Raw genomic sequence first — 13,641 nt, forward strand, 5'->3', positions numbered from 1 at the left:
GCCCGGCCGCGCGCGGAGTGACACGCACTCTCGCTCCTCCCACCTCCGAGGGGAACTTCCGGTCACTTGCGCCGCCTTCCGCACTTCCGGTCAGTGCGGCTCCCTCTCGGCCGCCCGCCCCTTGTGAGGCCGGATAGGCCGGGGCGGGGCTGCGGCATTTCTCTCCCCCACCCCGCGTGAGAGAGAGACTCGCCCCGCCCCGCCCCGCCCCGCAGCCCCCTGGGCGGCGCCCGGCTCGGGGACACCCGCCGCCCTGCCTCAGGAGCGCTGCTGTTCAAGGGACGCCATTTTCCTGGGAGCCTCAGAGCCCCCCGCGGCTCTGCAGTGGCGGCACCTGCCCATGCAGCGGATCCGACCGACCGACCTCGCGATACAAACGTGCCGCGAGGGACTCTGAAAAAGGCCGCGTGGGCGGGCCGGGGCCGGGTGGGGATGTCCTCTCGGACTCGCCCCCCTCCCCCCCACTGGCACCGCCGTGTGCAGCCTGGTGCGCAGCTTTTCGGGACAAGGACGGTTGGTTTGTCTCCTCAGCGGCGCCGCGCGATGCCCAGGTGCCAGCGGCAGTTAGTTAACGGCCCCCGAGCGCTGAGCGGCAGCGCGTGACTTGCGCTCGCGCGAAGCTACGAGTCCTCAGCCGTCAGCCCGGGCGTCTTTTGAAGGCAGTGACAGGAGATTCAAACGGGGGAGGCCCCGAGTTCTGCAGACCAGAGCGGGGCCGTCGAACCCCAGAAGGGCTCCGAGCAGGAATCAGCTGAGCAAAGCAGGATTGTGACATGGCGGCTCAGCACCAGTTCAGTCCCAGGGTGTGTGAAAGGACCCGCACATCGCACACCGCTGTATTTACACTCACGAAAGCATTTTGGCATGAAACTGAAAATTTAAACACTTCAACGTAGTCCATGAATGATTCCTAAATCATTCAAGCACAGTCGTCAATAAACTGAGAGATCCTTTTCACAGGCTTACTGGATCTTTTGGGAGGGGCAAAGAACCCCTAAGTTATCCATCTCTAAACAGACACTAGAGCCAGAGCGCTTGCAAGATGAGAAAAGATGAGTCCTTCAACCAAAGAGTGGCTGAAGTGTCTGGGAACTGAATATATGTGAGGAACCTGCTTAGGCAAAAATCACCTAGGAAGACAAGGGAAAGACAGTATCTTGCATGTCTGTGGAAAGTTCTAATTGAGGGAAAGTCGATCAGTGAGAGAAGCCATCTTGAACTAAACCGGTACTGTGCTAGATTAAGTTTTAGACTTTTAAATGCATGTTTTAACTTTGATTTGCTTGTAACCCTTTCTAAAGAGCAGTGGGTATAATAGGCCAGGCCAGGGTGAGACTCTAGTGCAGCAGCCGCAGACCCACCACCAGACAGACACAGACCTGGGCTGTGGTGGCCCTGCCTGTTCCCATTCCTGCTCTGTCCCTTCCCAGAGACCCTCCTCCCCATGAAACTCTTCCCACTCATCATGTCCCTCCAGCATTGGGGAGGTGGGGTCTGGGGTGGAGTGTAGGCAGGGCCATAGGCAGAAGAGGCAGAACAGGGAGCTAACCTCACTCAGGGGAAGCTTCACCCCCTGCCCATGCTTTCTAACTTTATTTCTTTTACCTGGTGTCACTTAACTTATGTTCTATTGGTAATAAATTTGTTTTATTTTTACTATAAACCAACTCAGTGCTGTGTTTGAAGGGAAGGGTGCATTTACTCCAGTTAGCGAGCTGTAATGTGTGTTTGTCTCTTTATAGGAGCAAACAAACCTTATTATTTCTCCAAGTGGTCCAGGAGAGGATTGCACACTTTGGAATACACATTTCTGGGGAAATACAGGACCAGGAGTGTGTTGGGGTCACCCTGCAAATAATAACCAAGGCTGGTGGATGCCAGGGTGGGTCTGTAGTGTTATAGGCAGGCTGCTGGAGTCAGACTTGCTGATCCAGAAACATACAGTCCACAGACACTCAGGGTGTGATGCTTGACTGCTGGTGTCCAAGCTGTGAGCCATAGAAGCAGGGCATTTCAGGCCCCAAGGGTTGTAGGGCAGGGTGTGACAACCCCTCACTGGTCTGAATTGCACCCCAAACTGCAACAGACTGCCCTCCTCGTTACATTTTCAGGCTTTATATAACCGGTTTCAGAGACTTCACTGCCAGCTTAGTTTATTCCTGCATTTATCTATTTTGCATTTGTATTATGCTGGTGAGGTATGTTCAGTTTTATTTTAAAAATTAAAAAAATATAGGGTGGAAGCATGGTCTGATGGTTTGACCTGGGATTAGTACCCAGGGGAAAAGACACCATTCCGTCTTCAGAATGAGGTAGAGAAGAATAAGAGTGATGTCGCAGGGAGCCCATCTGCCCTTAGAGGGAGAGAAAAGAGAGAAGACAGCTGTCTAGTTATAGATCCTTCATATAGTCTCTATAATTTGGTAAGACACCCAGGTGCAGTGGCCATGGTAGTGAGAGCTACACAAATACCTGGAACAGAGAGTACTAGCTAAAAATGTCCTGAGTGCTAATCCTGGCTCTGACACTAACTCCCTATATGGCAAAAAGTTTTAATCTCTCACTCGCTTAGTTTTCCCAACTGTAAAATGGGGATAGTTGTAAAATCATAGAAGTGTAGGGCAGGAAGAGCTCTCAAGAGACCATGTAGTCCATCCCCCTGCACTGAGGCAGTGTTAGGCATACCTAGGCTGTCCTTGACAGACGATGATACTTAGTAAAGCTGGGTGAATACTGCACAAACATTTCTTTAAATATAAATTCAGATTTTTAAATGAATTTGCTCCGGTGTGTTCAAGTCCCTTTGTGTTCACTGTGCATAAACATGTATGAGATAGAGTTTCCCAAATCCTTATGGGAAACAAATTTTAAGCTTGGACACTCAAATGCTTACATAGAACCAATTTTAAATTAATTTTCCATGTGTGATCACACCACAAAATCTATTATACCGAGAGTACGAGTTCAATCAAGGAACTGAAATAATACCTTGTGACTTAGGTTGTTAGAAATCAATTTCTTTTTCCCTGCTCATTTTACCTGATTGCCGGATCTATCACCAGGTAAACTGACTGAGATCACACTAGCCGGTAACGTGTAAACAAATAACTATTTATTAAGGGTGTGTCACAAACACAAGCCCTTTAAAGCAGCACAATAACCATAAACACTGGTGTTGAGTACACAATGGGGGGAACTAAACCCCAGGCCCAGTACCACAAACACAACCCCGGGTTCCCACAGTCCATGATAGTATTTACAGTAGTTATTCTCTCCCTCCAGGGAGTGCTGGTCATGACCCAGGTGAGTGCATCTGCTTCTCTTCCTGGTCCGAGGCCATCTGCTTCTCTTCCTGGTCCGAAGCCGTGCAAACACAATGACACCTTGCCACGCTACCATTAAGATGGGCAGCCCCTCACTCTGGCAATCACTGCCTTAAGTTACTTCTGCTGGGACTGACCTTGGCTGTTAGGATTTTTCCCGCCTTGCGGGCCTTTGCACCCGGCTCTCCCATTGTGCACACGGCACTACTGCCTTTGCATTCAGCACTCTGGCTGATATTTCCTGCCTTTTTACCCATCACTGGGGAGATTTCAGGCCTTGGCATCCTACCAAGTGTCATTATCTAGCTTGCCAGGGTCAGATTCCAAGATGGATTCCAAATGCAAAATGGAGTCTGGCCTGGTTCACAACTATTTACACTTCAGGGGAGGGTACATAAAACATCTTATAACATATCTCTAACAAGGTGACCAATCAAAATTAAGCAACATAGCTTGGATTTCAAATGGCAAACCACAAAAGAAATGGGTGAAAACATTTATTGAGTAATTATGAATAACAAATCCATTTGCGAAAAACCACAATCCACTTACAGACATGCCACAAGTTACAAAAGTCAAAATTAATTAATGTTATTTATTAAGTATTATTCACTCAGCTCTTTATCACCTGATAAGTGGTGTGTGAGGTTCATTTAAGCAATGTTTGTAAAACATTTGCAAGATAAAGTGTCATATGTGATACATTTTTATATTATATCATTAGCAAACAGCAAGGGTCAAATCGGTCTCCCTTTACTACTTTCTGTAGCGTGTTTGAAATCAATGAGAATAATATGCAAATGAGTAAAGCAAGCAGGACATGGTCCTACTATTAAAACTGATAAGCAGTGTCACATTTATAATTAATTTTTTAAAAGATTTTGTTTATTGTCCGGTATGAAGATATCAGAATTAGAACTGGCTGGGAATTTGCTGAGAAAGACAGAGTTTTGTCAGAAAATGCCAGTTTATCAACCTGAGATGTTCTGCAGAAATCTCTCAGGTTTGGCAAACTCTTGTTAAACCTCAGGAAGTGTTCCAGTGCTCACCTGCCTGGATTCAAGAAAGGCTTTTGTGGACCTCAGGGCCTCCAGCTCTGAGCAGCCCACCCTGCGAACAGATGATGCCAGAGACCCTGGGCTTCATGAGTCTGCAGCTTTGGGGTAGCCCTTCCATGTCAGGGCTTGCAGAGCTTCCAGGTTCCCTGCCATGGAGCAGGAGCTTAGAAACCCAAGGAGCTCTCATGGCTTCCAGGCTCTGCGACAGAGCCAGATGCCTGGCAGCCCTGGAATCCCTGGCTCTAGCCAGGGCTCTCAGAGTCTAGGCTCCCAGATAAACTAGCAGTGGTGAAACTGACAAGACTATCAGTTTCAGTCAGCAGCTACTGGGGTTCCTGGGAGCATATTTTGTTTCGGAAACACCATCTGTTGGTTCCTATGAACTGGGGTTGAGAGGCCAAGCAGCTGCCTGAGCTGCAATGTCCACATTTCTATTTTTAGTGTGCTAGCTCAAGCTAAGCTAGCATGAGTCCGATCTACCTGGCCTGAGAGGCTCGCTCCCAGCTGCAGTGCAGACATACACTAAGGGTGCATCTACAGTGGAATAAATTACCTGTGGGCCCAGAACTCAGGCTCCAGCCCAAGCCTGATTGTCTACACAGCAATTTTACTACCCTGCTGCTCAAGCCCAAGTCAGCTGACCTGGGTCAGTCACAGGTATTTAATTGCTGTGTAGAAACACCCTAAGTGGCCTGCCGTCCATTGGAATCCTGAGCCCTGAGCTAGGCTCCCAGAATCCTCATACAATGCATGGGAAGAATTAGGCACCCCAGGAAGGGATTTTCATAAGCTGGCCAGCTGAACGGGTAGCCACCTAAGTTAGCCAGGAATGACATACCAAGAGGTGGGGCAGCGAGAGAGGGACTTAGGCACCTAAGATGCTGAGCTGGTGCATCTGGCTGCTAGGCCAGAGATACTGGCCTCCCTTCACTTGGGCTCCTCAGCTGCAAACCCTTTCCGGGAACCAGGTGCTTAAACCCGGTCAGCCGCTTAAATAACTCATACCCTAGCAGCCAAAACCATCTCTCTGTCTCCTGTTCACACTTGATACCTTTCTCACTCTTGCCCTACATTTCCCAGTGCTCCTTGCTGTCTTTTGTGCTGGCATTCTGCTGCCCTTCCACCCATCAGTGGCCTGCCTCAGGCCTTCCTGATGCAGGGGCTGGCAGGTAACAGGTGTTAAGTGTGCTCTGAGCATGCCCATAGGCCCAGGCCCCACTGGCGAGACAGGCATATTCCTGCCCAGTCTGAGAATCCCACTTTGGGGCCTCCAGGGCTTCGACCTGAGAAAGGGCTCTGAGCAAGTTGCTAGCTGTGCAGCGGCACCTGTGCCTAGGTGACTTTGCAAATGCTGATGGGTGAATATGCAGGTGCCTGTGGGGTTAGGTGGCAGCTGAGCAGCAACTATGAAAATGTCCGTGGAGCCTTAATGGTGGACTCAGGCGCCTAAAGAGGTGGATCAGTGCCTAAGCACTTTTAAGGATCTGGCCCAATAGGCCTGATTTTCCCCTTGCTAGTGCAAATCAGGAGTAAGTCCATTCAAGTTACTGGCTATAAGGAAAAGCAGAATCAGGCCCACGATCAACAGATGAGTACAGGCTTCATACAGCCAGATAGATATACATACTATAACAGCACATAGGCACAAGCTGTTGACAGACAGACAGACACTGTGACAGCATACAAGTACAGGCTGTTTCCAGGGATGGAGGCAGACATCCTTCCTCTCTCATCCAGAACAAAACATGGGTGCACGTGGCATCCAGAACACATAGGCATCATGAAGTTGCAGACCAAGGTGCACACAGACACTGTGAGAGCATAGGGAGGAGACAGGCGGCCTCCTGGGGTCACACACAGACACAATGTGAGCACATGGTGGGCAGGTGGCCTTCCAGGATCACACATGGACATGCTGTGAGGATACAGGGGGACAAACAGCTTCCAGGAGTTCGCATATGGACATGGGGACAGGGAACCTTCATGACATGGTGTGAGGATATTGGGACAGGTGACCTTCAGAGGCACACAAAGACATGGTGTGAGCACATGTGAACAGTTGATCTCCAGAGGCACACACAGACTTGGTGTCAGCACATGGGGACAGGCTGAATTTATGCTGCTGCAGCTTTTAATTCCCCATTAACACGGATGTGTGCGTTTGACTGATCATTCTGAAAATGATTGAAATTGTCTGAGTGCTCCAGTGCTAATCTTCAGTTCATAAATTGTGAAGCTCACTAATACGGCAGCAGATGGGCATCATATCTTCATATTCATCTTGGCCTATTGGTATTAATTTGCCGCTCAATCTAATGAAATATATACAGCATGTTGTTTAAATATCCATCTGACACACTTTGTACGACAGAGCAGAAATGCCTCTTATATTTAGAAGCCCTGCTCTAGAGTTACATATCAGGATACATGCACACTGCTGTTTTGCAGAATGCACCTGTCCTATAAGAAGTGAAAGATGCTAATCTGAGCCAGGAGCTGAAGCCAGTGATTTAAAGTTTCCATCTGTCTCTGCCTGTAACACACACAGGGAGGAAAAGAGGGTTTGCCTTCAGAAAGCAGCAAGTGCCTGAAGAACACCAGAAGGGTGTAGAGAAAAATCTCAGGCCTGGTCTACATTGCGAAGGTACGTCGATAGAAGGTGGCTTCCGTTGACCACATAATGTGTGCGTCTTCACTGGCTAGTCAGTTCCATTGACTTAAATCACAGGAAAATTCAATATAATAAAACCACCTCTGCAAGTGGCATAGCACTGAAATCAAATTGTTTGGGTCAAATGAGCGGCAGTGTAGGCAGAGCGCAGTGTAATTCGATGTAATTGATCTCCATGAGTTATCCCACAATGCTCTGCTGTGACCGCTCTGCATATTCACACTCTGCTGCACTGTGGCCACATACAAAGGAAACAGCCCCTCTTCTCAAGCCCTGGGAAATTTTTAATTCCCATTTCCTGATTTGTCAACCTGGAGAGATCTTGCCAGCAAAACTGATCGTGGCAAATGCACTCCCCAAATGCGCTCTAGCCTGCAGTTGACTTGAGGTCTTGGATCTCATCCGTTTGTGGGGTGAAGAGTCTGTTCTGGCTCAGCTCCAAGCCAGCAAAAGGAATTTAGCATATTGGAAAAGGGGCACAGGAGGGACGCGCAGCAGTGCTGCATTAAAATCAAAGATCTGAGGCAGGCCTATCAGAAAACTTGGGAGGTGAACAGTCGTTCTGGCTCGTCACCAAAGACATGCCGCTTTTATAAGGATCTGCATGCAATTCTCGGCGGTGATCCCACCACTGTACTGCCACACAGCATAGACACCTCAGGGGAATCCAGGATGAATGAGGAGGACTCTGTGGATGATGATGATGATGAGAAAAATGGGCCAGGCAACTGGGGAATCCATTCTCCCTGAAAGCCAGGAGCTGTTTGTAACCCCAGAACAGCCCAGCCGGACGAAGGACACCGTGAGCGACCAAAATGCCAGGGAAGGCACATCTGGTGAATACGTACTGCAAATCTCATTTCTGTGGTTATTTCCCCTGTCCAGCTTCTTGTCACAACAGGGGAAAAAAGAGTGTGGTGATGGGGATGGGCTTCCTTGTGTTAGTTCACCTAAGCAAGGGGTTCCTCCTGGAAAAGAATGTTTATATGCACAGAGATGCTCTGAGAATCATTCATGGATATCTCCAGGAAACATTCATTTAGGTACTCTGTGATCCTTTGCAGAAGGTTTCTGGGTAGAGCAGCTTTATTTCTTCCACCGCAATAGGACGCTTTCCCCCTGCCCGCCAATTGTGCAGGCATCATTGCGGAACACAGCATAGCAGCATAGCCAAGCCTGTACCCAGATGTTGCAGTAAATCCTCCCTTTCCACTTCTGTTACTCTCAGGACACTGATATCACTCATGATCACTTAGGGAAGATGGTGCAAATTTGCAGTACTTGCTCCATACAATAGGGTTTTTTTTTCCTCTGCCATGGGAGGTTTTTTGGGGTATGTAAACCACAAGTTACAAGACAGCACATGACTCCGATGGGTCTTAGGGCTTGCCAGACAGGTGCCCACAAATGCTTTCGTCTGGGGGAATTTCACCACCACCCCCACACCCTTTTTACTGCCCTTTCCAAAACCAATTTTGGGAGGATCAGGGGGGCACAACAATCCTGCAGGTTGGGGAACTATTGACTTATGCAGCATTCACTACAGAGATTTCCCTGGAATGGATGCACCAGCCCTTTACTTACCATGGCTGGAATGGCACTATGACCCCTGCAATAGGTAGAGATTGGTATGTGGGTCTGCCGTTCCCTTGGGAATATAAAGGGGAGTTATTTTTACATTGTAACATTGCTTTTCATCCATGGGGCCAGCTAACAATGGATCCCTTGTGCTTTGCTTGCCTTTCAGTGGACAGCATGGCCTTCAGCTCAGCATCTACTACTCCCATTGACCGCCTGTCGCAGCTTTGAAGGCAAAAAAACCCCCTAAACTCTGGATGACATGTTCAGTGAGATAATGAACGCCTCCGTGGCTGCTGACACAGAGCTAAGAGCCTGGAGGATTTCATTACTGGAGAAGATGAACATGGACATGGAGAACAGGAAGGCAGCCCAAGAACATGAGCATGCCATACAGGATGAGAAGCTGCACATAAGAAGGGATCAGTCGGACATGCAGAGGCGTTTGGTTGAGCTTCAAGAAGAACAGCGGCAGGATAGACTCCCTCTGCATCCCCTGCAAAACTCTCAACTCATGCACTCTTTCCTAGCCCCCACCCCCAAATTCATGCTCCACTCAATGCCAGGTGAAGGGAGCAGAAAGAGGCCTGGCCTTTTTAAGAAATGGGACTGTGTTGTTTGCTGTTTGCACGTTGAAACTTTGCTCTGTGTCCTCTAACAGCCCCATTACAATGCATGCACAGTGTTGAAGTAACTTCCTTTCCCTCCACTCTAAATGACCAACAATAAAAATTTACTGCTTTAAAGATCATTGCTCTTTCCTTATTGAGATTGCGGGGATTAGCACTGGGGGCGGGGTAGCACAGTGCTGTAATGCTGGGGAATGGGAAGGGAAGACAGAATACAGATTTTTCAGAAACATTAGGTCTCACTGCAAAACCGATTTTTCAAGGCTTCCCTGAAGTGCAGGGCTCTGCGGTTGGCTCTCAGCATAGCACTGCTATCTGGCTGCTCAAAATTGGCAGCCAGCCTATCTGTCTCCATGATCCAACCCAACAGGAACTTCTCCCCTTTGTCTCACAGACATTATGGAGCACACAGCAGGCAGAGTTAAGTGCTGGGATGTTTTTTTCACTGAGGTCTAGCCTAGTGAATAAACTTCACTAGCGAGCCTTTAAATGTCCAAATGCACATTCCATGACCATTCTGCACTTGCTGATCCTATTATTGAACCTCTCTTTCTCGCTGTCCAGGTGCCTGGTGTATGGCTTCATTAGTCAGTGGAGCAATGTGTACACAGGATCCCCCAGGGTCACTATTAGCATTTCAATATCACCAATATTTATTTTTTGGTTAGGGAAGAAAGTCCCTGCTTGCATCTTTTGGAACAGACCTGAGTTCCTAAAGATGTACGCATCATGTACTTTTCCAGATCACCCCACATTGAGGTAAAGCGTCCCGTATGATCCACAAGGGCCTGCAACACCATTGAGAACTATCCCTTTCGATTAATGTATTCTGTGGCTAGGTGGTCTAATGCTAAGATAAGGATATGCGTGCCATCTATCACCCCCCCCCCCAGTTTGGGAACCCCATTTTGGAAAACCCATCCACTATGTCCTGCACGTTTCCCAAAGTCACTACCCTTCTTAGCAGAAGTCTGTTAATGGCCCGGCAAACTTGTATTACGGCAGCTCCCATGGTGGATTTACCGACTCTGAATTGATTCCCAACTGACTGGTAGCAGGCTGGCGTTGCTAGCTTCCACAGTGTGATGGCCACCCGCTTCTCCACTGTCAGAGCCGGTCTCAACTGAGTGTTCATGCGTTACAGGGCTGGGGACAGCTCTGCACAGAGTTCAAAGAAAGTGGCCTTTCGCATACAAAAGTTCTACAGCCACTGCTCATCATCCCACACCTTCATAACAATGTGATCCCACCAGTCACTGCTTGTTCCCCAGGACCAGAAGCGGCACTCCAGATGCTGCGTGACAGCCAGCAGCAAACGGGAATTGTTCCACTCTATGGCTTGTAGCAGGGTGTCTTGAATAACATCACAATTTTCAACGCTGCAGCCCATCTTGCCCTTGAAAATACTGCAGGATAAGATGTGAAGTGTTTGTGACGCTCACAATGATAGTGCAGAACTGAGTGGGTTCCATGCCTCTCCAGCAATGGTGTGCGTGCAGCAGAGACTGAAGGGTTTACAAAAATGGCACAAAAAAGCCTTGGTCTGTTTGGCTGGGACAAGAAGGGGATGGGAAGATGTTGGATGGGAGGACGACAACCTTCCCAAAAGTCTCTGTGGCTAATTGCTCTTGGGGCTAGCTACCCACAGTGCACTGCTTTGATTGTCGACCCAAGCGTGGCTAGTGGGGATGCAATCCCCTGACACAGTGAGCGTGGTGTGATCATGCTCCTGCGACTTCTAAAATTCGGTGGGTGAAAGTTGATTTAAAATAAATTGACTTCACTCTGCAGTGTAGACATACCCTCAGGTCTGGGACAGTTTTGCCAGCAAGAAGAAGATTCTATTGTCCTGCTTTGAGTGCAACAGCCATGGAGGTGGAATTTCTGCACTGGCATCTCTTCTTCCTTGGATTTCCTATAATTCTGGTGTTTCACTGACTTCAATATCATTTTACAATGCAAACCTGACAGCCTGTTTTTCTCCTCCAACTGTGCCGGGTGTAATGAATATTCATAATGGGCCCAATCCCAGGTGCTGACTCAGGCAAAAGCCCCATTGTAAAACAAGAGGGATGGCTTAATGATCTGAGAACAGTACTTAGAGCCAGGAACCACTGACTCCTTTTGCAGCCTTAAGCAAGTCACTTCACTTCCCTTTGCCTCAATTTACTGTCTGTAAAATGGGGTAGTACTTTTCTGCATCGTGGGGAGATTGTGACAATTACGTAGTTAGCGGATGTAAAACACCACATAAAAGCTAAGCATTATTTTTAATTGGTCCAAACCTGGTTTTCTTATTCAATCCTTGTGTGGGTAAATCTTCCATTCATTTCAAGTGAGTGTTTTATGAAGAACTGAGTAAGCAGGGCAAGATCCTACCCAGTCATGATAGGAATGCTGAGCTCTAATATTGTACCCATCATCTGCAAAGTTCTGAGATTCTGTTCAGAGAGAGACAGACATTAAAAATTACTCAGGGCCATATTGTGACATCCACTTCCAAGCAAAATTCTCAGTTAAATCAGGGAGTTCTAGTTAAAAATTAATGGCATGATAATAATACATAGCTCTTATATAGTACTTTTCATCAATTGATCTCAAAGCACTTTACAAAGGTGGTAAGAATCATTATCCCCAATTTCATGAGAGGACAACTGAGGAACTGAGGAACAGAGGTGACATGATTACACCACCCAGCATGCCAGTGTCAGATCTGGAATTAGAATTCAGGTCTGCTGAGTCCCAGCCCACTGCACCGGCCACTAAGCAACACTACCCTGTGAGGTAATCCAAAGAAAAGTACATCGTTGTTACAGGATTTATTTATTTTGGATAAATAAGGCTAACTTTTTGTGAGAAATTAAACAAGATATTCTGATAAATGTAACTTATTGAAGAAACATACAATCTGTGTTGGCCTGAGCTTAACTAGCTTCTATCCAACACTCCCAGAAGAGCTAGAGATCTTTCTGCTAACGTGATCGGCTGTGAAATAGTTAACGTTGTTGACTTCTAAACTGCCATAATTAGACTTCAGCATTACCATTGCATTGCAATACATGGGGGCAGTGCATATCCCTCTTAGAGCCATTGGGCTCAATTCTGGTTTCCATTCCAATAGTGTAAACCCAGAGCAGCTCCACTGGAACCATCTCCATTGAAGTCACTGATGTCTCTGTAGCTAAATATAACCTAAAGTTGTTTTGGGTGTCTGTAGAAACATCTCCTTTCTTTCTGTTACTTAAGTGCTTTGTGTCTGTGTATATTGTAAGTAGTTAATAGTGGAAGTGCTAGCAGAAGGCACTGGATTTTATAGAACCAATAAAGATCGTTGATGTACACTGCAAATGGCAGCTTTTTCCATCTTCTCTGACCATTTTCATGGTCATTTTTTATTCTCAATAACTCCCCAGACAATCAAGAAACCCTTGTAAATTACTGAAAATGAATACATTTCTTTCTGTACAAATATTTGTCACCCTTCAGGGAAAACTATAAGCAGCGGCTCGCATCTTTCATGAAGATGATGATCACTTGGAAACTCCTACTATTGATCTTATCTGTTAGGGGCAGAAAAATCACGTCTTTTGTTTCTGTAACTGCAGGTCAACAATATGTTGCTTAAACTTCATCCACATGCTGCCAGCCCAGTATGTGCACATTTGAGATTAACAGTCATTCATTAAAAACACCACCAAAAACCCAACACACTTTGCCCAACTGAACTGAAAACAAATGCGTAAAAAATAGAGAAAAAAGATCTAGATGTGTCTGTCCTCACGGCCAGCACATGGTGGTGGTGGTTATAACAGCTGCCCTGTATTTAAGACAGATGTGAGAAACAATTAAGCTCCTTTATAGCAGCCTTCACCTCAAAAAGGCATATGCAAGTTCAGGCAGGAGTAAGAACTATGTGGGTGGAGGCCTTTGCTGGGTATTGTTTTGGGTAAATGTGTGCACGTGGGGGGAAGAAGCACACAGCAATAGGTGCAGAAAGCACACAGAAGCAGAGAAAGAAGCTACAGACACAGCCAGAATGCGCATAGATGTTTGGTTCTGGAATAGCTGAGAGAGAGAAAGCTGCTGGGTACAGTGCTTGCTAAAAGAGGCTTGGAGCTGTGGGCAAAGAAACTGTCTGCTGCTGTTTGAGTCTGCCTGTGTTCAGGGAAACAGGACTTTGTGAATTTGTTATAAACAAACAAGCTTGCCTCAAAGGTACCCGACTCCTCAAGTGGAACCACTTGCAAGACCCCACATTTTTGATTGGCTGCTTAGGCCACAAGGGGTAAATGTGTCTATGGGGTGTAGATGGAGGACCCACATACTGGGCCATGTTTCAGCCTCTGGTGGTCAATGGTGCTTGGCCCTTGTAAAGGAGGCCT

This window comes from Emydura macquarii, unplaced genomic scaffold (genome assembly GCF_026122565.2).
Source record: "Emydura macquarii macquarii isolate MOO-44397 ecotype Brisbane River unplaced genomic scaffold, CSIRO-AGI_Emac_v2 contig_1254, whole genome shotgun sequence".
Taxonomy (NCBI): domain Eukaryota; kingdom Metazoa; phylum Chordata; order Testudines; family Chelidae; genus Emydura; species Emydura macquarii.